Source organism: Salvelinus sp. IW2-2015, linkage group LG4p, assembly GCF_002910315.2.
Source record: "Salvelinus sp. IW2-2015 linkage group LG4p, ASM291031v2, whole genome shotgun sequence".
NCBI classification, from domain to species: Eukaryota; Metazoa; Chordata; class Actinopteri; order Salmoniformes; family Salmonidae; genus Salvelinus; species Salvelinus sp. IW2-2015.
Genome location: NC_036841.1, coordinates 14663737 through 14686068, shown reverse-complemented (window position 1 = coordinate 14686068; position 22332 = coordinate 14663737). Strand labels below are relative to the sequence as shown.

General features: G+C 41.2%; 1 pseudogene; it reads left to right on the top strand.

The window, feature by feature from the left end:
- LOC139023513 (tetratricopeptide repeat protein 12-like) overlaps nt 1–21438 on the top strand; it is a 38241-nt pseudogene extending 16803 nt beyond the window's left edge.
- The last annotated feature ends 894 nt before the right edge of the window (nt 21439–22332 follow it).

Genomic DNA, 22332 nt, shown 5'->3' with positions numbered 1-22332 from the left:
TTAAGAACATGTTGTTATTTTCAATGACGGCCTAGGAACAGTGGGTTAAATGCCTTGTTCAGGGGCAGAACGACATATTTTTACCTTGTCGGTTCGGGGATTCAATCTTCTAACCTTTCGGTTACTACTCCAACGCTCTAACCATAAGCTACCTGCCACCCCTATATGAGTTGGCTATACAGCAAAAACTGATCTGGGACCAGACATTATCAACATATTTTCTTTCATAATCTTTCCATGTGCTCCGCTTGCAGAGAAACATCACCACATCCAACCAGCACGTCATATCAACAATAGGCCAGAAAGAGGTTGCCAACTGTCACAAATGTTGGCAGGCCTATTTAATCGCCATGGTAAATATGATTACATATTGTGTTTATGACTGGCTTCTTTTAAAGGAGCATACTGCAACAACTGTATTACAGGAGTGGTGTACTCACTGTGAATACAGAGATCCTTTATCCCCTCCTGGGACTGATGATCAACCTCTCCGGTAATTCCGCCACAGCCATCCAGGTACGATAGAGGCAGTGAGGCTGTGCATTTCCTAAATAGCACCATATTTCCTATAGAGTGCCTTACTTTTGACATAGGGTGCCATTAGGAGTAGGGCTGTTAACTAGTCCTTGGCCCACATATCAGGGTAGCACATCAATTGGATGGGAAGAGGGAGGGAGTGAGGGTGGGAGGTGAGTGGAAAAACAAGAACACGCTTTTGTTTCAGCCCCTTTGGTATAATCATAAGCACCCTRATGAAAAAGTGATATGTACAGTGAATATTAGATTAACCTTTCTCTCTTATCTTGCAGGAGCATGCTATTCCCATCAGTGGGCGTATGCTTGAGCATGCTGAGTGATCCCGACGAGGGCATCATCACAGTGAGTGGTATGAATCTCAGGGCCCCGACGCAGATCTACTGATGAGACCAACACCACTGCATCTCTCGCTGACACTTCTCTACTGCCTCTCTGGCATATCATGCTCTAACTATCCATATCGCAAGCATTCTTCATATGCAAACAAAGATGGAAGAGATGGGTATTTGGAGAGAAAGGAAACAATACCTTTTTTATGTGTAGCTACTTGTTTTAGATACAAACCCAACTCCTGCTTCGTCGGCATGTTGTCCGAGGCATTGAGAAGTTATGATTAGAACACGTAAAAGAACACAACATATTTTGGTCTGAGCAGTCTCTCTCAATGGGCTTAAAACTATTCAAAATGTATCTTGACATAAGAGTCTCTCTGTCTCTCTCTCCCTCTCTCTCTCTCTGTCTCTCTCTCCCTCTCGCTCTCTCTCTCTCTCTCTCTCTCTGTCTCTCTGTCTCTCTCTGTCTTTCCTCTCTCTCTCTCTGAAATTCAGTGTGACATTAAGGATCTCTCTCTCTGGGTCATTAAAAGTGAGAGAATATCAACTCAGCTCTGTTTCTTTCCCCACTCTGTTTATTTTCTCACTGACTGCATATTGTACTTTCTCTTGACCTCAGAGAGCCACAGGTTTGCTGAGTACCGTGCTCCCACAGTCCCCCGCTGCAACTGAAGACGCCATGCAGGGATGAGTCGGTGGGGACAATGTGGAGGCTATTGAAAGTAATGCCAAGCATAATTTATTGTCTTTGTTTTGGATGACCACTGCCTGCCTGATTCACAAGGCCTCCTTCCCTACCTACGGAAACCCACAGCTTCTTGATAAAATAATGTGTTGTATGGACTGATATAAAGTATTCTGTATACTGTAAATTATGTGAGAGAAATATTTGTATCTTGCCATGCAGGGATCAGGGATGAACACCACTAAATGTTTGATCAAGACTCTCACAGTGTGTATGGCTATCAGTCAAACGGCTCAGGAGGAGTTGGTGAAATGTGGTAAACGTAAGATACATGTATGATCGATTGGTCTTGGTTTTTGAAGTAGTGTGTTTTGTAAAAGATGATAAATAATAAAACCTGATATTGTATTATACGGTGTGTGTGTGTGTGCACACGTGCATGAGTGCCAGCGTGTTGGTTTGTGTGTATGAGCATGTCTGTTTTTGTTTTCTGTGTATGTGCCTGTGTGTGTGTGCTTATTTTGTCTGTGTGTGTACGTGATTACATTGGGCAACTTTTATTTTGGAGGTAATGGCAGGGAACGCTGCCCTGTGCCTGGACCACTGCCTGAGGTCCAAAAGTTTGGACACACCTACTCATTCAACGTTTTTCCTTTATTTTTACTATTTTCTACATTGTAGAATAATAGTGAAGACATGAAAACTGAAGTAACATATATAGAATCATGTAGTAACCAAAAAAGTGTTAAACAAATGAAAATATATTTTATATTTGAGATTCTTCAAAGTAGTCGTGACTTTACATCTTTAATCTGATGACTGTAATTTATTTAATCCACTAACTATGTTTAATTGTTACCCGATTAAATGAATCATGTAACAATTAACTCATTAGGATTTGGCACACCACGGAAGAAGAGTTACCATCTCCCGAATTAAACTCTATAAGGTATATATCTATTTCATCGATAAACAGTCAATTTATTATCATCATTCTCACCAGTCGTAACCTTCTTGGATCTGCAAAAACCCCAGCCTTGCTCATTATTCAGGATTACAAAAATGAGTTCAATCATTTATTTATTAGCTAACTAAATAATAACACAGAATAAACATACACCCTTTACATGAGACAAAGGTRCCTAGTGGACAGACAAAATATGACGGCTTATTACACAGAGAGGGAGAGGGGGGGGAAGAGAGAGACAGAGATAAAGGGACACATTCTACACCTATTCTCCCATTAACCATACACTTTGCACACGACCCGCAGCCCGTTTGGAGAAAGAAATCATGAATGTATTTACGTGTGAAATGTCGTTCAACGTTTATCTCTGTCAGAACCAAGTCTTCTCGGAAAGGGGTTCGGTTGGCCTTCTCTTGGACTTGTAAGGCTCTGATTGTCCAAAATAGGAAGGAAGATTGGTACTCTGAAGACAGGCTAATCAGCCGTGTCGATGATCCCCAGATCCCCAGGGTGATGAGAGCAGCGTAGTAGACGATGGTCGGAAGAGAGTAATAGGACGGGCCTACTTGAATTCACTTTCCTAGGTACCATACTTAGGACAGCTAATCAGCTGTACCAGTGATTGTCTGAGGTGAGCTTCTCGCCTCTTCCTCCTCATGTTGGCATTCAGGATTCACACCACGATGGACATGAGCTGCAGCTCTTCATCTCTCTGGTCCAAAGGAATGTGAGTTTATTTCTTCACCTTGTGTTGATGTTCAAAGTTTCAACCATTTCCAACATGTAGCTATTTTTGCGATCTGGCCTAAGGGGACGGCTCCGTCCGTCTGACATGCTCTTCTGACCTCACTCGGGCGTGGCTACTTAACTTCTTTGGTATAGGGGGCAGCATTTTCACTTTTGGATGAATTTCGTGCCCATAGGTAACTGCCTCCTACTCTGTCCCACATGCTAATATATGCATATTATTATCACTATTGGATAGAAAATACTCTGAAGTTTCTAAAACTGTTTGAATGATGTCTGTGAGTATAACAGAACTCATATGGCAGGCAAAAACCTGAGAAAAAAATCCAAACAGGAAGTGAAAAATTCCCTGTAATATATGGATCTGTTTGCACTTCATACGCCTTCCACTAGATGTCAACAGTCAGTAGAACGTGGAATGAAGCTTATGCTGTGTTGTGGGACTGGATGGGAGGGGATTGAGTCAGTGGTCTGGCAGATTGCCAGTTCTTGGTCGCGCGCTTTCCTCATTATATCGTCTTGCGTTCCATTACTTATAGAGACTGAAAATAATTCTCCGGTTGGAACCATATTGGATATAAATGATAACAACATCCTGAAGATTGATTCTCTACTTACATTGACCAGTTTATTCGACCTGGAATATAACTTTTTGAAGTTTTCGTCCGACGTTTGCCTGCATCTGCGCGAGCGTTTGGACACGTGCACTACACATGCTAGCAAAATTAGCTAATTGGACATAAGTAATGGACATTATCGAACAAAACAACGATTTATTGTGGAACTAGGATTCCCTGGCACTGCATTCTGATGAAGATAATCAAAGGTAAGAGAATATTTATGATGTAATTTCATATTTCTGTTGACTCCAACATGGCGGAGCGCCGTCTCAGATTATTGCATGGTGTGCTTTTTACGTAAAGTTTAAAAAAAATCTGACACAGCGGTTGCATTAGGAACAAGTGTATCTTTAATTATATGTAAAACGTGTATCTTTCATCAAAGTCTATGATGAGTATTTCTGTTATTTGACGTGGCTCTCTGTAATTACTCTGGATATTTTGGAAGCATTTCTGAACATGGCGCCAATGTAAACCGAGATTTGTGGATATAAATATGCACATTATCGAACAAAACATAAATGTATTGTGTAACATGATGTCATATGAGTGTCATCTGATGAAGATGTTCAAAGGTTAGTGATTAATTTGATCTCTATTTCTCTTTTTTGTTACTACTATCTGTTGCTGGGAAAATGGCTGTGTTTTTCTGTGGCTATGTACTGAGCTAACACAATTGTTTGATGTGCTTTCCTTGTAAATCCTTTTTGAAATCAGACATGTTGGCTGGATTCACAACATGTGTAGCTTTAATTTGGTGTCTTTCAAAAGATTGATTTTTATAGTAATATATTTGAATTTGGCGCGCTACATTTTTTCTGGATTTTGGCCAAGTGGGACGCTATCGTCCCACCTATCCTAGAGAGGTTAATATGCAGAGGATATGATTAGAAGTGATCTCTTATGACTCCTAAAATCACATTCATATCTTAACAAAAATACTTATTTTTTTCCCCCATACACCGTATTGGATTGAAACTTATAAAGGGGTTATCCTTCCTAAGTTACAGTATTTTGTCCATACAGTTTTTAATGATATCACAAAATGAAAAACAATATGACATTCGTTTTTTCTACATCTCCCACTGACCATTTCACACATTCCCCATGTTAGAATTATTGTTCCATTATGCACTTTTGGATGCAAGAGTTTTAGGCGGGCAAAAATCTCCGGAGACAAAATACATTCCTTTAGCCAATACTGGTAGGTAAAGAGAGAACGTCTCCCCCTCCAGAGATTTACAGCAGGGTGTGAAAGGTCGACCATCCAGCAGCTGGTTACTGTCACCCCCCCACCAGTCTGATATGACCCATTCTGATCCTCACAGGACAGTCATGACAGTATCCACCCTTTGCCTTGATGACAGCTTGGCATTCTTTCAAACGTCTTCACCTGGAAAATGCTTTTCAAACAGTCTTGAAGGAGTTCCCACATATGCTGAGCACTTGCTGGCACCATCCCTACGGTGACTCATGGTGGTCATACATCATACTGTGAGGATGTTTTTCAGTGGCAGGGACTGCGAGACTAGCCAGGATTGAGGGAAAGATGAATAGAGCAAAGTACGGAGAGATCCTTGATGAAAACCTGCTCCAGAGCGCTCAGGAACTCAGACTGGTGGCGAAGGTTCACCTTCCAACCGGTCAACAACCCTAAGCACACAGCCAAGACAATGCGGGAGTGGCTTTGGGACAAGTCTCTGAATGTACTTGAGTTGCCCATCCAGAGCCCGGTCTTGAACCTGATCGAACATCTCTGAAAATAGCTGTGCAGTGACGCTCCCCATCCAATCTGACAGAGCTTGAGAGGATCTGCAGAAAAGAATGAGAGAAACTCCCCAAATACAGGTGTGCCAAGCTTGTAGAGTCATACTCAAGAAGACACAAGGCTGTAATCGTACTGAATAAAGGGTCTGAATACTTTCCTGTTTTAATTTTTCATACATTTGCAAACATTTCTAAACCTGTTTTCTCTTTGTCATTTGAGATATTGTGTGTAGAATGATGAGGGAAAAAAACAATTTAAATGTTTTTTAGAATAAGGCTGTAACGTAATAAAATGTGAAAAAAGTCAAGGAGTCTGAATAGTTTCCGAATGCAATGTATACAGTGCCTTCAGAAAGTATTCATACCCCTTGAATTATTTCACGTTTTGTTGTGTAGCAGCCTGAATGAAAAATTGATTTTATTAAATATTTTTCTCTCACCCATTTACACACAATACCCCATAATGACAAAGTGAAAACATGTTTTTTGAAATTTTTGCAAATGTACTGACATTTAAATACGGAAATAGTCACACCCCTGAGACAATCCTTTGTTGCAGAAAAACCTTTGGAGGCTATTACTGCTGTGTGTCTTTTTCTGTAAAACTCTAACAGCTTTGCACACCTGGATTATGCAATATTTGCCCATTATAATTTTTTTTATTCTGTAAGCTCTTTCAAGTTGATTATTGCTAGACAGACAATTTGAAGTCTTGCATAGATTTTCAAGCTGATTTAGGTCAAAACTCTAACTAGGGCTCTCAGGAACGTTCAATATCTTCTTGGTAAACAACTCCAGTGTATATTTGGCCTAGTGTTTTAGGTTATTGTTCTGCTGAAATGTGAATTTGTCTCCCGCTGTCCATTGGAAAAAAGACTGAACCAGGTGCTTAGCTCTATTCCGTTTCTTTTTATTCTAAAAAACTCCCTTGTCCTTGCCGATGACAAGCATACCCATAACATGATGCAGCCACCACCATGCTTGAAAATATGAAGAGTGGTACTCAGTGATGTGTTGTGTTGGATTTGCCGCAAACATAATGCTTTGTATTCAGGACATGTTACCTCAGTGCCTTATTTCAAACAGGATGCATGCTTTGGAATATTTTTTATTCTGTAGAGGCTTCCTTCTTTTCACTCCTTCATTTAGGTTAGTATTGTGGAGTAACTACAATGTTCTTGATCCATCCTCAGTTTTCTCCTATCACAGCAATGAACTGTTTTAAAGTCACCATTGTGCTCATGGTATGAATCCCTGAGCGGTTTCCTTCCTCTCCGGCAACTGAGTTAGGAAGGATGCCTGTATCTTTGTAGTGACTGGGTGTATTGCTACACCATGCAAAGTGTAATTAATAACTTGCTCAAAGGGATATTCAATGTCTACTTTTTAATTTCTTACCCATCTAACAATAGGTTCCCTTCATTGCAAGGTATTGGAAAAACTCCCTGGTCTTTATGGTTGAATCCATGTTTGAAATTCACTGCTTGACTGAGGGACCTTACAGATAATTATATGTGTGGGGTAGAGCGATGAGGTATTCATAAAACATTCATTCAACTCTATTACAGTATTGATCACAAAGTGAATCCATGCTTTTTATTATGCGAGTTGTTATGCAGATTTTTACTCCTGAACATATTTAGGCTCGCCATAACTAAGAGGTTGAATACTTGACTCAAGACATTTCTACTTTGCATTTTAAATATTTTGTAAAAGTTTCTAGAAAACATTATTCCACTTTGACATTATGGGGTATTGTGTGGAATGAGTAGGTGTGTGTATATATATATATATACAGTACCAGTCCAACCAGTCAAAAGTTTGGACACAGCTATTCATTCAATGTGTTTTCTTTATTTTGACTATTTTCTACATTGTACAATAATAGTGAAGACATCACAACAATATAATAACACATATGGAATCATGTAGTAACCCACAAAGTGTTAAACAAATCAAAATATATTTTAGATTCTTCAAAGTAGCTTCCCTTTGCCTTGATGAAATCTTTATATTTTGCATTCTCTCKACCAGCTTCATCAGGAATGCTTTTCCAACATTCTTGAAGGAGTTCCCACATATGCTGACCACTTATCCTTCACTCTGCAGTCCAACTCATCCCAAACCATCTCAACTGGGTTGAGGTTGGGTGATTGTGGATGCCAGGTCATCTGATGCAGCATTCCATCACTCTCCTTCTTGGTCAAATAGCCCTTACACAGCCTGGAGGTGTGTTTTGGGTCATTGTCGTGTTGAAAAACAAATTATAGTCCTCTAAGTCCTCGATAATAGGCTACACCAGTGGTTGGCAACCTTTTCCATTTGGAGTGCCAATTTATCTTACAATTTAAACCGATCTGCGTGCCAGTTATTACTTTGTGGAACAGTTTCATTTATTTTATAATAAAGTTGACGTATCTCAAAATCATTGTCATGTGATTCATATAAATTCTATATAAATCTAAATCAAAATTCTACAAATGTAAAAGTAACTTCTATTGCCATTGCCAACTATGTAAAAATAGCCTACATAAAGTCAACAAATAAAACATTGCTGCCTGCAGGTATGAAAATATCCTGATAAAAATAAATTACATTGGCTACGCATGGCCTGTCTGCAAGGAACTTGAAATATTGTATCAACTATCAACTTGGTCCAGCTCGAAGCTTGTGCTAACAAACTTGCAACATTGTATAACATATTCTGGACCCTCAGAGTTTCCAGCTCCAGTGAGCTCCAGATACAGATACAGCTGTATGCTATTTGCGCAAGGGATAAGAAGTAATCACAGGCTACAGATACAACTGTATGCTATTTGCGCAAGGAATAAGAAGCCAGGGATAAGAAGTATTCACTGGGCTATAGCATTACAGTTTTTTCCCTTTCACTCCTAGTGGTTATCATTTAAATGGCTGCAGGGGGCGTATTGAAAAACTGGAAAAAGGTGCCCATTTTCAAACGGCCTCTTACTCAATTCTTGCTCGTACAATATGCATATTATTATTACTATTGGATAGAAAACAGTCTCTAGTTTCTAAAACCGTTTGAATTATTTCTCTAAGTGGAACAGAACTCTTTTTACAGCCCATTTCCTATCCGGAAGTGAGATTTCCAAAATCGATGTCTCTCTTCAAGAGCTTGTCTATAAAAGGGCATGTCACTTAGGACTGTAGAAACACGTCATACGCCTTCCCCTGGGTGTCATGCGGAAGTGAGACAGAAATGACTTGATTATCTCGTCCTGGGATTGAACACAACCCTTGGAGTGAGATGTGCGCACTTTATTTTTTTTCCTGGGCGCGAAGTTGGACCTGGACTCGGCTCCTGGAAACCCTCGTTAAAGGTGAATATGATCTCTGGCTTCGATTTTATTTGATACATGTCACAATATCATCCTAAAGTATGTTTTTTCAATATAGTTTTAATTATATTAGAAATTTATTTCTGGACTTAGACGTGATGCGACGCAAGAATTTTGTCAGAAAGAGAGGTTAGCGCCGCACGGCCAGTGTGCTTGCTAATTCAAGAGGGAAATCGTTCGTTCTGGATCCAAATAAAGACGGTTCTGAACAAAGGACCCCTTGGAGAACATTCTGATGGAAGATCAACAAAGATAAGGACCCAATTTGGGATGCTTTTTCATATATCTGTCGAACTGTGCTATCGCTACCGTTTGACTAGAATCAATGCTGCTGTGTGCTAGCTATGTAGTAAGCTAATATAAAGATATATTGTGTTTTCGCTGTAAAACACTTTAAAAATCGGAAATATTGGCTGTATCACAAGATCTTTGTCTTTCATTTGCTATCCACCATAATTTTTTCTGAAATGTTTTATGATGTGTAATTAGTAGTGACGTTGGTGTCTGTATTTTCTCTGGCTACTCCCGTCGATTTCTGACTAGCTATGATGGTAGCAGTAATGTAAAACTGATTTATAGCTAAAATATGCACATTTTTTGAACAAAACATAGATTTATTGTGTAACATGTTATAGGACTGTCATCTGAGGTAGTTTTTTCTAGGTTATTTAGGTTGGTTCTAGGTTAGTTAGGTTGGCTTGTGCATGCTACTTGCATCCTACTTGTGCTGTGAAAAATGCTTGTCCTCTTTTTTATTTGGTGGTGAGCTAACATAAATATATGTGGTGTTTTCTCTGTAAAACATTTAAAAAATCGGACATGTTGGCTGGATTGACAAGATGTTTAGCTTCAAATGCTGTATTGGACTTGTTAATGTGTGAAAGTTAAAATATTTAAAAAAAAATAGATTTTGAATTTCGCACCCTGCACTTGAGCTGGATGTTGTCATAGGTGTACCGGTGTCGGGCTGCAGCCATAACAGGTTAAAGGGAGAGAGCGGGAAAGATTTTTCAAATAGGCTACATTGAGGAGCTATTGTAATTCTCAATGGATGTAAAAACAGACTTTGTTTACTTGCTGTTTGAGTTAAATAAAAATTACTTTGAGAAGCTTCACAGCTCATTAGTGGTGGTGTTGAGTTAAGACAATCAGAAATACTATCAGATCCCCAAATGGGCACATTTATAAGCCTACATTTGCACGGAGGCCAGGTAGCCTCGGCCTACTTCTGTGCGTAATTAGGAGCGTGTCTTTACTCGACATTGACAGGAGCGCTCCAAACAAAACACAACTAATAAATTGACAACTTGTAAATGGAATGAAATAAACAAAAACTTGTTTCTCACAAGTCTAGCCAAGGTGGTGCAAACAACGTGTCCACTCCGACAATGAGAAATGGAAAAAACTGTCATAATAATATATTGAATGCATTAACAAAAATTACAGTAACCAAACAAACGTAGATTAGAAATTATGGGAATTAACGGTAAACGTACTACTGGTGATACTGGTGCGCCATCCCACGGCCCCGCAATGGATTAGTCCACGGAGACAGACGTAACTCAAGACGCAACTGCTCGACGCAACTTGCAACTCCTCGACTAAAAATGTTTCTGTTGACCAACAACCTATTGACCAAACAATCGCCCACTAGACTAAATGGGGTCAGCCCTAGTCGGGAGTCCTTCCCAGTAACATATGTCTCGTCTCTGAGCCGTTGAATTGCCATTCCAATTTGTCCCTGTACTGTCGTTTTGCCTCTTTGATTGCCTTAAAGCAGTCATAGCTGGTCTGTTTGTACACGTCCATGTTCCCAGTCGCCTTGCCATGGCTAAATGCGGTGGTTCTCGCTTTCAGTTTTGCACGAATGTTGCCATCTATCCACGGTTTTTGGTTTGGTTAAGTTCTAATGGAACCCAGTTACCGAGTCCGTGTGTACGTCGATACTATTCTCAGAGGCATCCCGGAACATGTCCTAGTCCACATAATCAAAACAATCTTGAATCATATATTCCGATTGGTCAGACCAACATTGAACAATCCTTAGTTTCTGCCTATAGTTGAGGAAGAGCAGAAAGGAGGCATGATATAATTTGCCGAAGGGAGGACAGGGCCTTGTAGACGTCCCGAAAGGGAGAGTCGCAATGATCCAGTGTCCTCAATGTGTGTGTAGCACAGTAGATGTGTTGATATAATTTCTGTAATATTTTCTTCAGATTTCCTTTATTAATCCATGGTGCTGAAATTGCGACATGTCTATGCGGCTGCCTATCAAATTGATGATAGGCTTTCTGTGGTGCCAGGTCATGTAGCCTATAGCTTTGCTTTAGCTAATGACTAAATGTTTATTGGGAGGCCTATTTGGTCGTCATTATCTCATGTTAAGCATAACATTTCGTAAAGCTATACACAGTGTCGCAATGCTGCCATTTAGACTGCTGCCTGGCTGCAATAATGTAATTACTTGTAATTTAAGTTGGAAATTCAAACATTGCCAATTGTAGAATAAATGTTTGACGCAACAGCATACTACTCAGTTACCAATATATATTTTTTTATAATTTACAACTGTCCTTTATAGCCTACCTGACCCTGCAAGAGCTAAGATAGAAAGTTGTTGTGTGTAAAACCAGTCTATTAATGCCAAATGATATAGTCAGTCCACCCTCAAAACACTAGCTTACTAGGGATTGTTTCATTATTCAGTGTAGCCTACTATCTACAGCTAGGCTATATACTGTATATAGCTCCTAATTAGCTGGTATTTATAAACCTTTATAAAAATTACACATCAAATAGCCTATTTACTTTTTTTGCCTACAATGACAAAAGAAGTAGTCGGCTTGAGGATAAATTCAGCCACTATTTATTGTTGAACTCAACAGGTTTAGTCTGGCTAATGGCTTACACAAATGGTCTGCAATATTCAAGGTAAATTAAATCAAATGAAATCCAACTTGAGAGACTCCCTTGGTCTCCTGAAGTCCTCCTTGCTTATTTTCTCTGTATCTGTGTCTCATTTCCCCCCTTCTGTGTCTCTCTGTGTCTGTGCTGGTCTCTCTCTTTTTTTCTATGTAGAGGCCTATAGTAGCTACTGAATGAGATTGCATCGCCTTGCATTTTTGTGGCTAGGCTGCGGGGCCGACTGTTTTCTATACTGAGTATTGCCAACCAAGTCAGTCTTTACTGAGACTTTGCACATTATAGGTCTATGCGCTGCACACATTTTAAACTTAGTCTTGAATGATGCATGCCAAGATACACCAGAGATAATGGACTGTTGATACTGCAACCACACAACTCAAATGCCAGTTCACAGTATGAATGAAATCGCAAACTGCTTTTTTTGTTCAAGCCCTCAAGAAGAGTTGTCAGCTCAAGATGATAATGGGTTTGCTTCGGCCAATTTATTGGCTGTCAAGTATCCAGATGACTTGTCCCCAGAGCTTCCTATACAGTTAATCTCTTTACGTAATGTGTTGAGTCTGGCAATTATGAAAGGCTCAATTAAAGATGTTACAGAACTGCTGTATTTGAAGCACCACTCCCTTCTGCCCAGTTTCCCTGATGTTGCTATGGCAATCAAGCTGTTTTTACCATCCCAGTAARTGTCACTTCTGCGGAGAAGCCTAGACCTATGAGGCTACTTCATTGGAAGTGTACATAAAACACCATTATGCACAAACAAGAAAATGCTCATCCAGAAGCAGCGCTCCTAGTGGCCGGGGACTTTAATGCCGGTGAACTTAAATCCGTTTTACCTCATTTCTACCAGCATGTCACATGTGCAACCAGAGGGGAAAAAAACTCTCGACCACTTTTACTCCACACACAGACGCATACAAAGCTCCCCCTTGCCCTCCATTTGGCAAATCTGACCATAATTCTATCTTCCTGATTCCTGCTTATAAGCAAAAACTAAAGCAGGAAGTACCAGTGACTTGCTCAATATGGAAGTGGTCAGATGACGCGGATGCTACGCTACAGGACTGTTTTGCTAGCACAGACTGGAATACATTCCAGAATTCTTCCGATGGCATTGAGGAGTACACCACATCAGTCCCCAGCTTCACCAATAAGTGCATCGATGACGTCGTCCCCACAGTGACTGTAAGAACCTACTCCAAGCAGAAGCCATGGATTAAAAGGCAACATCCGCACTGAGCTAAAGGCTAGAGCTGCCTCTTTCAAGGAGAGGGACACTAATCCAGACGCCTATAAGAAATCCCGCTACCCCCTCAGACGAACCATCAAACAGGCAAAGCGTCAATACAGGATTAAGATTGAATCCTACTACACCGGCTCTGACGCTCGTTGGATGTGGCAGGGCTTGAAAACTATTATGGACTACAAAGGGAAACCCAGCCGTGAGCTTCCCAGTCATACGAGCCTACCAGACGAGCTAAATGCCTTTTATGCTCGCTTCAAGGCAAGCAACACTGAAGCATGCATGAGAACACCAGCTATTCCGGACGACTGTGTGATAATGCTCTCGGTAGCCGAGGTCAACATTCACAAAGCAGCGGGGTGAGATGGATTACCAGGACGTGTACTCAAAGCATGCACGGACCAACTGGCAAGTGTCTTCACTGACATTTTCAAACTCTCCCAAACAGAGTCTGTAATACCTACATGTTTCAAGCAGACCACCCTAGTCCTTGTGCCCAAGGAAGCAAKGGTAACCTGCCTAAATGACTACCGCCCTGTAGCACTCACGCTGGTAGCCATGAAGTGCTTTGAAAGGCTGGTCATGGCTCACATCAACAGCATCATCCCGGATACCCTAGACCAACTCCAATTCGCATACCGCCCAACAGATCCACAGATGACGCAATCTCAATCACACTCCACACGGCCCTTTCCCACCTGGACAAAAGGAACACTTATGTGAGAATGCTGTTCATTGACTACAGCACAGCGTTCAACACCATAGTGCCCACAAAGCTCACCACTAAGCTAAGGACACTGGAACTAAACACCTCCCTCTGCAACTGAATCCTGGACTTCCTGACGGGCCTTCCCCAGGTGGTAAGGGTAGGCAAAAACACGTCTGCCATGCTGATCCTCAACACGGGGGCCCCTCAGGGGTGCGTGCTTAATCCCCTCCTGTACTCCCTGTTCACACCACGACTGCGTGGCCAAACACGACTCCAGCACCATCATTAAGTTTGCTGACAACACAATAGTGGTCGGCCTGATTACCGACAACAATGAGACATCCTATAGGGAGGAGGTCAGAGACCTGGCAGTGTGGTGCCAGGACAACAACCTCTCCCTCAATGTGAGCAAGACAAAGGAGCTGATCGTTTTGACTTTATTCTCAATGTATTTCAAGTTTTTAAAGTACTATCCCTGCCCCAACAAATTATCCAAGTACTTTTTTTCTTCACTTTGCCCTAATACTCTTCCGTACAAGTAATGTCCACCTCTGGTTCATTATTTTTTGCTGTTCTGTTCTCGTTTGCCATAGCAGATACTGTGAGTGGAAATAAGTGAGTAAGTATCCCTTGAAAGTGATTTGCAAATAAATACAAGTTATTCAGGATAACATTTTAAACAAAACTCTATACTGTTTAAAACACAATTAAACAACATAACTTTATACAGATAAATACATTCTCTTGTCAAAGGGCTGAATAACTACAGTGCCATCAGAAATTCACACCCCTAGACTTTTTAAAAATGTTGTTGTGTTACAGCCTGAATTTTAAATGGATTAAATTGAGATTTTGTGTCACTGGCCTACACATAATACTTCATATTGTCAAAGTTTAATCATGTTTTTAGACATTTTTACAAAATTCATAACAAATGCAAAGCTGGAATGTCTTGAATCATTAAATATTTGTTATGGCAAGCCTAAATAAGTTCAGGAACAAAAATGTGTTTAACAAGTCAAATAATAAGTTGCATGGACTCACACAGTATGCAATAATAGTATTTAACATTACTTTTTAATCACTACCTCATCTCTGTACCCCACACATACAATTATCTGTAAGGCCTTTCGAGCGATGAATTTCAAACACAGATTCAACCACAAAGATTTTCCAATGTCTCCAAAGAAGGGCACCTGTTTTTAGATGGGTAAAAAAACAGACATTGAATATCTCTTTGAGCATGGTGAAGTTATCAATAACACGTTGGATGGTGTCAATACACCCAATCACTACAAAGATACAGGTGTCCTTCCTAACTCAGTTGCCAGAGAGGAAGGAAACCGCTCAGGAATTTCACTGAGGCCAATGGTGCCTTTAAAACAGTTAGAGAGGTCAATGACTGTGATAGGAGAAAACTGAGGATGGATCAACAACATTGTAGTTACTCTACAATATTAACCTAAATGACAGAGTGATAATAAGGAAGCCTGTACAGAATACAAATATTACAAAACATGCATCCTGTTTGCAAGGCACCAAAGTAAAACTGCAAGAAAATTGGTAAAGAAATTAACTTTATGTCCTGAAAACCTACCCTAACCAGAAACCGTTGATAGATGGCAGCATTCGCACAAAACTGCAAGCGTAGAACCATGACAAGGTGACTGGGAATATGGCAGAATAGAAACAGTGTAGTTATTCCCTCTGCAAGGCAATCAAACAGGCAAAACGTCAGAATAGTGACACAGTGGAGTCGCAATTCAACGGCTCAGACACAAGACTTATGTGGCAGGGTCTACAGACAATCACGGACTACAAAAGGAAACCAGCCACGTTGCGGACACCGACGTCTTGCTTCCAGACAAGCTACACACTTTCTTTGCCCACTTCGAGGATAGCACAGTGCCACCGACACCGCCCGCTACCAAGGACTGTGGGCTCTCCTTCTCCTTGGCCAATGTGAGTAAGACATTAAAGCGTGTTAACCCTCATGGCCCAGAGGACATCCCTAGCCAAGTCTTCAGAGCATGCGCAGACCAGCTGGCTGGTGTGTTTACGGACATATTCAATCTCTCCCTATCCCAGTCTGCTGTTCCCACAGCTTCAAGATGGCCACCATTGTTCCTGTACCCAAGAAAGCAAAGGTTACTGAACTAAATGACTATCGCCCCGTAGCACTCACTTCTGTCATCATGAATTGCTTTGAGAGACTAGTCAAGGATCAGATCACCTCTACCTTACCTGTCACCCTAGACCCACTTCAATTTGCTTACCGCCCCAAATGGATCCACCGATGATGCAATCGCCATCACACTGCACACTGCCCGATCCCATCTAGACAAGAGGAATACGTATGTAAGAATGCTGTTCATTGATTATAGCTCCGAATTCAACACCATAGTACCCTGCAAACTCATCATTAAGCTCTAGGCCCTGGGATAGAACCCCGCCGTGTGCAACTGGGTCCTGGACCAAAGGACAGATTGTGCAAAGCTGTCATCAAGGCAAAGGGTGGCTACTTTGAAGAATCTCAAATATCAAATATATTTTGATTTGTTTAACACTTTTTTGGTTACTACATGATTCCATACGTGTTATTTCATAGTTTTGATGTCTTCACTATTATTCTACAATGTAGAACATTTTGAGTATGCGTGTCCAAACTTTTGACTGGTACTGTCACACACACATGCAACACCATTGCTCACACTTATTTCCGGTATTGGAGTTGTTGGTTCTGTGGGTCGGGCGGATGGGGCACCAGCATCCTCCTCCTGAATCCTCCTCACGATGGCTGCAGAAGCTGGGATCCTTGGGATATGTTGCCTCCTCTGGATTTGAGGTCTTACCAATGCCTTGCCCAACTCCTCGAGAAATAGCCGTCTCCTCTGGAGCTATCCCCCGGTGCCAATCTGGGTTCAACACCAACAAGACTACAAACGCGTTGTATGCCGAGATGTCCAAGATGTTGAAGAATATCACAAGAGGCCAGCGTAGGGTTCTTCTTGTCTAAATTGTCCACCCCTCCTTTTGTGGCATTGTAATCCATTATGATTTCTGTTTTTTGAGGTTCCTGGCCACAGATTTTCCCATCCCTATGGAGTGTACTAATGAGTACCACATTTTTTACTTTCTTTGGCACGTAGGACACGCAATGTGTCGGCCTTGAACACAAATTTAGAGGAATTGATAAGCCTGTTCCGTGTATAAAACAGCTGAGGTGGGAGCTCTGGATAGTTTTTTTCGTACTGTTCCTACCATGTCCCAGCTTGTGCGAAGTCAAAAAGTTATCGCATGTGATGTTGTGGCCACAGAGTCCCTGTGCCACGTCCAGGACAACCCGCATCCCTTGGTTCTTCTCAGGGGCTCCTCCATCTGGCTTCCCCGTATACACTTGCAAGTTCCACACATATGATGAAGCAACATCACAGGCAGCCCAGATCTTGATTCCATATTTTGCGGGTTTAGTCAGTTTTTTCTGTCTGAAGGGGCAGCGACCCATAAATGGCATGAGCTGCTCATCAACAGTAATGTTGGGCCCAGGGTTGTAAAACAGGGGAAAGCGGTCCACTCACTTGTCCCACACTGACCTGATTGCAGCTAGCTTATCTCGCTGCCGACGAGCTGGTCTGGTGTCTCGGTTATCGAAGCTGATAATCCTGGAAATAATGTGGAAGTTTTCCAGAAACAATCTTGCATGGAAAAGTTATCTGCCAGTTTCTGCATCCCACAGGGATTCTGTGGATTCCCCATTGGATCTGAAAATGCCAACAAGGATAAGAACCCCAAAGTATGCATGTAAATTAGTTTGGTCCATCTCCTTCCATCTCTCTCCAAAAACACGCCTTCCCTCCAAATTAGTACAGTCCAGAATGATTTGGATGGTGTCTGGGATGAACAGTTCAAAAGAAGACTTTATGTCCTGCACATCATCTTTGTGCATCTGTAACTTTCTCACTCAGCAATGACACAATACATAATTTACCATTCATTTTCTATTGTGCACAAAATAATCTGAAACACAACCAAAACAAACTGCAACAAGATTATAGAGTCTCAAGCTTGATGTAGTTATTGCGTGCTACAAATATTGTACCAAATACTAAACTCTCGACTACTTTGACAACAGGGTTGTCAATTATTTTGACCACTGTCCTTTTCATTAAAAAAATCCTACTTGTTAAACAAATCTCTTTTTCTGAGCAATTGTAAAATAATACAATTTTCCGATTTTTTTTGCATATAATATAGCTCAGTATTTGTATTTTTGATAAACTTTTATCAAGGGTGCCAATCATTTGAAAGGTGACTGTATATAAATCATGTTCACTACAATTATGTGGACACCCTTGTGGACATCTCATTCCAAAATCATGGGCATTAACATGGAATTGGTCCCCCCTTTCCGGCTATAACAGCCTCCACTCTTCTGGGAAGGCTTTCCACTCGATGTTGGAACATTGCTGTGGGGACTTGCTTCCATTCAGCCACAAGAGCATTAGCGAGGTCGGCCACTGATGTTGGGCGCTTAGGCCTGGGAATTCATCCCAAAGTTGTTAGATGGGGTTAAGGTCAGGCCTCTGTGCAGGCCAATCAAGTTCTTCCACACCGATCTCGACACAACATTTCTGTATGGACCTCACTTTGTGCACGGGGGCATTGTCATGCTGAAACAGGAAAGGGCCTTCCCCAAACTGTTGCCACAAAGTTGTAAGCACAGAATCGTCTAGAATGTTATTGTATGCTGTAGCGTTAATATTTCCCTTCACTGGAACTAAGGGGACTAGCCTGAACCATGAAAAACAGCCCCAGACCATTATTCCTCCTCCACCAATGCACAGTTGGCACCATGCACTGGGGAAGGTAGTGTTCTCCTGGCATCCGCCAAACCCAGCTTCGCCTGTCGGACTGCCAGATGGTGAAGCTTGATTCATCACTCCAGAGAACACATTTCCACTGCTCCAGAGTTCCTGCTCAGGTGCCACGTCTAAAGTCCCTGAGCTCTTGAGGAAGGCCATTCTACTGCCAATGTTTCCTATGGAGATTGCATGGCTGTGCGCTCGATTATATACACCTGTCAGCAACGGGTGTGGCTGAAATAGGGTTGTCCACATACTTTGTATAAATAGTGTATGTGGGGAAATGGTTGAAATGCTCAAGCTTGACATTGATTTGAAAGAACAGTAACATACTGGATGTGTTTGGGGGAAATGTATTAGGATGATAGTGTATATTCCTGTGGTTTAGGGCTGTTCATGTGAGTATAAGCCCTGGCACTGGGTACACAGCTTGAGGATATATATTCTATCTATGGTATGGAAGACCCCCTGTTCTAAATGGATCATTACACTGCATGCTTGTTAACAGCTTTGCATCACTGCCAATCATGTAAAGATTACAACCATGAGTTTAATTAAAAGGGCAGTGTGTGTGTGTGTGTGTGTGTGTGTGTGTGTGCTTGTGTGTGTGTCTGGTTGTGTGTGTGTGTGTCTCGCTCTCTCTTTAATAATGCCATCTTAGAAATGGGGCAACACTTGGGAAAGGGATACCTACAGTATTAATATATCATTCCCACACTGACTGAATAGAGAGGAGACCTGGAGCTTGTTACTTGTTTACAGTACAGTCTCCGAAATCTAATCCATGTATAAACATGAAATGAGCTGAGGCCAAAGCTCTCAGTAGGATGAGCAGTCATTTATATTTAATGCTATTTGTTTTCAATCTCACAAGTATGTATTTACTTTTTGTGTGCCTTTACATGATATATACAGTATATATATACACTGCCAGTCAAAAGTTTTAGAACACCTACTCATTCAAGGGTTTTTATTTATTTTTACTATTTTCTACATTGTTGAAAAATAGTGAAGACATCAAAACAATTAAATAACACATATGGAATCATGTAGTAACCAAAACATATTTTATATTTGACATTCTTCAAATAGAGAAACGACAGTCCATCATTACTTTATTAAGACATGAAGGTCAGTCAGAACATTGAAAGTTTCTTCAAGTGCAGTCGGAAAAACCATCAAGTGCAATGATGAAACTGGCTCTAATGAGGACTGCCACAGGAGTGGAAGACCCGGAGTTAACTCTGCTCATTAGAGTTAACTGCACCTCAGATTCAAATAACAGACACATCTCAACATCAACTGTTCAAAGGAGTTTGCGTGAATCAGGCCTTCATGTTTGAATTGCTGCAAAGAAACCACTACTAAAGGACATCAATAAGAAGAAGAGACTTGCTTGGGCCAAGAAACTCGAGCAATGGACATTAGACCGGTGGAAATCTGTCCTTTGGTCAGATGAGTCCAAATTTGAGCTTTTTTGTTCCAACCTCCATGTCTTTGTGAGACACAGAGTAGATGAACGGATGATCTCCGCATGTGTGGTTCCCACTATGAAGCATGGAGGAGGAGGTGTGATGGTGTGGAGGTACTTTGCTAGTGACACTGTCAGTGATTTATTCAGAGTTCAAGACATACTTAACCAGCATGGCTACCACAGCATTCTGCAGCGATACGCCATTACATCTGGTTTGCACTAGTGGGACTATCATTTGTTTTTCAACAGGACAATGGTCCAACACACCTCCAGGCTGTGTAAGGGCTATTTGACCAAGAAGGAGAGTGATGGAGTGCTGCATCAGATGACCTGGCCTCCACAATCACCCTGAAATCAACCCAATTGAGATGGTTTGGGATGAGTTGGACGGCAGAGTGAAGGAAAAGCAGCCAACAAGTGCTCAGCATATGTGGGAACTCCTTCAAGACTGTTGGAAAACATTCCAGGTTTAGCTGGTTAAGAGAATGCCAAGTGTGTGCAAAACTGTCATCAAGGCAAAGGGTGGCTACTTTAAAAAATATAAAATATATTTTGATTTGTTTAACACTTTTTTGCTTACTGCTTTAAGCTTACTGCTTATTGATGACTTCATCATTTTTCTACAATGTAGAAAATAGTAAAAAAAAAAAAAYAAAATTGAATGAGTAGGTGTGTGCAAACTTTTGACTAGTACTGTGTATATATGTTGGTGGGCCCCTTGCTGCTCGCTGCTTGTGGTTTTGCCTTGCAAGGCAATGATTTTACGCAAAAAAGTATTGGTAATAGTTCATGGTAATGGGAAAATAGTAATTGGCACTTTGTTTTCACTGCAGCCGTTCTGAGGTTACTAAAATAATCATGATATTGTCTTTGTTAGGGCTTGATAAATTGCTATGTTTTAGCTACAGTATACAATACATTCTGAATTAGAGTGCATCCCAAATTAGTTCCTTATTTAAAAAAGCGACATAGTAATCAATATCAATCTGTTTGGGTCGACTTAACGAACCCAAACTATATTTTTTGCTACGCATGATATTATGTTAATTGATATGAACCATTTTCATAGTAAATGATTTCCGAGTCGTGTGAGCGAAGAAAGACGACTGACTCCGATTTATCTCGTGTAGTGCAAGCTGAAAGTGGAGACCTGCAAGGTCATCCCTATCCGTCACCGCCAGCAGCAGCAGAAGTTCCAGTCTCAATAGAGTCAGTGTCTAAAGAGCAAAACAACAAAGGTCATGGTGGAGCAGTAACAATGCACACAGAGAATAGCCATCTACAGATTTGGCTGTAAGTGCATCCCCAGGGACAAATTTGTTCCATACGCCACATGAAAGGCACAATTTCACGAACTCTACAACTGCTGAAGGTGTAATTGCTGCTTCGTCAACTGGAGGCTTTGTTTGGAGAGCTGGATCCGATTTACCCATGCCGGCTGAGGACAATACATCCAGCATGAAGTCTCCCGCTGAGCCAAATCTCACATAGATCTCGAATTATGACTCGGCCATTTCCTCTTTTACTGAAGCTGGATTTGAACCAATGAAGAATGTCACCGTGATTCCTGTGGCTCATTAGTCCGAAGGCGTGGAGAAAGAGAAAGCCTCACCTCAGATTTGCAGCTTCACTCTCTACCCATTAACAGGAATCAAAGAATTGCTGACTCTATCACTCTTATGTCCACATGTCGGAGGCTGGGTGTACCTATGGTGACTGCCCCTTGTCCTCACATAAGATATACCTGGGCCGAGTCAAATGACAATGAGGAAAAACAAAGCCAAGACGCAGATGAAAATGGGATTTTGGAATTGGAAAGAAAAAAGTATCCATTGACTGGGTCAGAATCCATCTTGGGTGACAAAAAGGAAGTTGCTGCGACTACGGATCGCGTGATGACAAACATGTGTTTGACCTGCCTGCAAGAAAAAAGGCCATAATCAACAGAAAAAATAGATGGTCGAACAACGCTGACAGAACGAGGCAGCTCACTCAGTCTTGGAAGAAAAGGACAGGGAAATATGTTTACTGTGAACTCCAGTCACCACAAGGCCTGAATGCCGAGCTCATTTGAAGTGACAACAAAGAAACAAGAGGACAAA